Raw genomic sequence first — 4895 nt, forward strand, 5'->3', positions numbered from 1 at the left:
CATTTTGGATTAATAAATATGCTCCTCCATTTGAGGACATTAGTAAGTGTCATGTAAAGGCACTATAAAAGTTGTACATTATGAGATATTGGCCACCCAAGGTCTTAGTTTTAGTAGGTTTTGTGGGCGCCCAAGTGTGAATAAGGGCCAATTGTATATGACATTCTCTCATAATAGAAGGACACAACCCCCTTATGCTATGAGAGTGTGAGAGTGTACTCTAGTGCATGTGCCTTTTTTATGCATGTATGTCCAGAAGAGTGAGAGAGAGATCGCCTTGTGTGGTGGTGCGAGCGACAGCATGGAGGTGGAGCTTAGAGGATTGGAGCTTTTGAAAGTGAGCTTGGAGACCTCAGGGGACGTGAGAGCTTGGAGCATTGGTATGTCCCCAACATTGGTTATTGTCTATTGCCTCATCTAATGGTAACTAATCACGTGAAAGAATAAAATGAGTCTATGCGAGACTTTGTATCTCGGCTCAAGATGTAAGGTACGAGAGAGGCTAACTGATGATGAATTATTGCCATGCTTCTGTAGAGGAGTCCGAGATCATAAAATGCATGATTATCTAGTATTAGCCGACCGACTACTTTGGATGCATGCTGTAAGTTGGCAATCGAATATGAAGACAATATGCTTGAATTGCCACAACCTGAAGATGTCAAGGCAGCTTCTGCAGTAACATCATGCGAGTCTCGAGTCACCTAGACACAGAAACCCGAAGCAAACAAGTTGGGAACATGACTATGGACGAACTCAGTAATGCTATACTAGACAAAATAAAATTCAAGGATGGAAGAGAAGAATTAGGGCATGGGTATTCTCATGTCTACCCTCAGAGAGATCTGGTGTAGAATGAACCACACCACTACCGAATGCCCTCAGTTAAGAGTAAGGCTGCTATTGTATTGTGCTCATTGTGTGAAATTACTGAACCATGAAACTTCCATTAGTAGGTATCCGAGATTCCAAACTGTAGCACAATTGCCGGCACCCAGAATGCCACTGGCCTTACAACAAGCACCACCAGTTCAAATCACTGTGGCTACTGCGGGCCAGCCAAACCCATCCTATTTACTAAGAGGGATATTGCGGATATAGGACAAGTCGCCTCTGTCGCCACCTATTCTACCATCACAACCACCACAGGCTTTAACCAATCAAGTGTGTATTGAGGAGCCATCGAATGAGGGTGAGATGGTGCTTGAGGTAGAAATCAATAGTGAGTACTATGAGGAGGCCACGGAGATTGCATCAGAATTTTATCTTACAGAATAACACGCCAGTACCATTGTTCCAAACCACGGTACAGTGGAAAGGTGAAGACATAAACTCAAGTATGAGAAGGGGACCACTACAATGTTTTGGTTGCGATGGACCTCATTGAGTAGCAGACTATCCTAATAACAAGAATGTGGTTCATGCGCATCAAACTCAACTAATGGCACCACCACCTACTAATGACATGCCATTACTTACTTGTACTAAGTGTGGGGTTGATCATTTGATCAAAGACTGCCCATATCACGTAGTGATTCTGCCTCCACTTCTAACCAGGCCACTATTAAGACCATAAGTGTGCCACATGGAAACATCACGCTACCAAATGTCCTAACATGAGCCCAAGACAAACAAGGGAACAAGGGAAAGAACCTAGCAGGTGCCACAACCTCTAGAACTAGAAGAAGGAAGACAGTGAACAAAGTGACACCATGGTCACAATCTAGGATGGGTCCAAAGAAGATACCATTGACAACGGATCCACCCAATCAAAGGAAGAGAATTATTAAGTGCCAAAATCAGACGAGCTCACCCAAGAGCCATAAAGAGAGAGACTAGCAACCCCTAGGGGGATTGGTGATATGAATACCCAAATGCTGAAGAAGAGATAAGAAAGCTTGAAGAAGAGATAAGAAATGCTGAAGAAGATAGGGCCCTAGTGGAAGAGTGCCATCCTGGATAGAGGAGCAGGAGTCAACATCATTAACAAATGATGTTGGGAGAATTGGGGAAAACCATATCTGGAAAGAGCAGATCTAATTGTTAAAATGGCAGACGGAACATCTTCAAGACCCATGGGGCTATTCAAGAATGTATGACTTAAACTCTTTACGTTCGGCTACTGTTATTTGTAGGTTTTCCTCTAGCTTTAGCTTCTTATTTCTTCCCCTACCTTTTGTGAAAGAGAACCACCCTAAAGACAAATCTCCATTTTCTTTCATCTAGGCAAAGATAGCTCTTCCTTCATCCATTTGGCAAGGAGCATTCTGGTCTGACAATGGAGTGAGGATGCTACGGATAAGCCAGCATGCCCACATCGGGAAGTTGCAATTGCGGCTCTAAGGCAAGGCCTAATGACACATGCTTGGAAAGGCTAAGGTAAGCTCTTGAGTTAAACAACGGAATTGTCAAGCAGCACCAACTCATAAATTTTTATAGCGTCATGTCTAGTATGGTGAAGGATAGTTGGGATGAGTGGATCCATATCCATAAAATCAAGTAAAATTCTATAAATTTTTGTGAAGCGATATAAAAATTAGTTACTTGCTACGCAAATGATGTGGCAAGAATCGTAAACATATATAAGTAGATCTAAACAAGTCATTAAAAAGGATACTTAAAACAATGGCACACACTCTAAAAAAGTAACAAATTGCTTCTAGGTTATTCCAGCCATAAAACTTCCTTGTGTACAACATTTGTAGTACAAACTATTTTTAAAGTGCTCAGATTGGTCTCACATGCATTATTGTGAAGGAATACCTTAACAACATCCTATGATCGCACATGTGAGAAAGCAACATATAATCACCCATGACTAAACACTAGTGTTGCCAAGCATAATAATAAAACAAACATCGTCTGGTCTTGTGATTTGTTTAATGTCATGCTAGCACAAGTTGAATAGGGAATTGCCTCTGTCTCATATTGAACAAAAGTTACATTGTACTTGGAATGAAAGTTGTCCAGGGAATGAACACCCTCTCTTCAAGATTAGTACCAATAATAATTTCTACCTTAATATCTTTTTGTGAAACTCCTTGCATGTTAATCGAGTTCCATTGCACAATCCCTTACAAGGGATTCAAATTGTTAGAGCATTCCTTTTCAAAACCAATCGATGAGGTGGATACCCACCACCAAGATTAAGGTTGTTTAGATATTCTATTGCATATAGTAAAGAGTCTGCACCAGTATCATTGACTGATTTGCACTCAAGTACTACTTTCTCTCCCTAGTTTTATTAAGTGAATATGCATTCAGGTACTCCTTGCTATCCCCAGACATTATAGTGTGGTGCTAGTGACTCAGTATAGCTCGAACATGGAATCCTACGGCTAATCGTCGGCCCATAGTCGCATTGCAATGAAAAATTGTAGTATCGCGAGCTTTTAAAGCAGGTCGTTAGTGGTTGTTACATATTTATGCAACATAGACCTTGTATATTGCAATTCAATACAACGTGATATAAGGCTCCACTCGCCAACATCCACACTAAATTGCATTGTTCTGACTTGCAATATATAAGTTCAATATAGCACGAATATGGAACCCTATGGCCGATTGCCGGCCCATAGTCACGTTGTAATAATGAAAAACTATAGTATCGCGAGCTTTTAAAGCTGGTTGTTAGTGGTTGTTGCATATTTGTGCAACATAGATCTTATATATTGCAATTCAAACCTTGTATATTTCGATTCAGTATAACGCGATATTTGGCTTCACTCGCCAACATCCATCGTAAATTGCGATGTATTGACTTTTGCACTGTAATTGCAAATCACCATTATTATTTTATACCTATGTAGTTAACAATCGTTTTGACATCTTTTTCTTCTTGTAAATGCATCCTATTGAGATCAAATACGGAGTTATTGATCAGACAAATTAGGAATGTGCTATAGGCTCTCATCTACTTCAACAAAGGATTACTCAACAATTGGAAAATATGAATCTGCATATGATGCAAGGTTTGGGACAAACACATGCTATTCCAAGGGATCCAAACAGATAATTAGGAGGCAAAAACATGAAAATGTATGCTATAATTGTAATAAAAGAGGGCATGGAATGAACAATTGTCCATATCCTAAATAAGATCCTGGGAGAATAATTCCTACCCAAATCAAACAAGCAATCAAACTAGCCATATTACACAGATAGGAATAGGTAGAAAGGGTGTAATCAAGAGGGTGGGCTACCCCCACCACCTATCCAAGAAAGAAGGCCTATGAAAGTAGGAGGACTATCCCTAGTAAATCCACTTGTGCACCCAATTCAGGGAGTTGACACAAACATCAACATCATAGAGGTTGAGGAAGCTAAATTGGAAGATGATGTGGAAACAAATGAAGAGGCTAATCTTATGCCAACCTCTCAAGGTTTCTAGGGGTAATAATAGCATGCACTCTAAAATATAATGCATACTACACAACACTTAAAATTCTTCTATACACACATTCAATCAAGTATTCCCTAGACCCTCTCTCTAAAATCTTTTTTGGTGGAATTGAAATAATACCTTCTTTTATTCCCCTGTATGTTCCATCGCCCCAATTTCTAGAACCCACTGTATGAATTAATGCTTCTTTGAGTTGTCACCATTTTGAAGAACCGGCATGTTCCATGTAAGCTTCAATACTTTAGTGTCTTTCTAGATCTATGAGTGATATACAACATCCTCTCATCCTGACTTTAGAATAACTGGTAATATTTGACTAAAATGTATGCCTAATAATATGACCTTTCCACCAATACGTTGGTCACTGGACATGATGTCTCTCAATGTCATGTCTAATGCTTCAAAGGCACATCTACGAGTCATCCCATATTACTAGCATAACTAGCCTCACAACATCCCCAAGGTGACCGTTAATCTTTATATTACTACATGT

Source organism: Cibotium barometz, chromosome 8 (genome assembly GCF_041138505.1).
Source record: "Cibotium barometz isolate CiBa-2024 chromosome 8, ASM4113850v1, whole genome shotgun sequence".
Taxonomy (NCBI): Eukaryota; Viridiplantae; Streptophyta; class Polypodiopsida; order Cyatheales; family Cibotiaceae; genus Cibotium; species Cibotium barometz.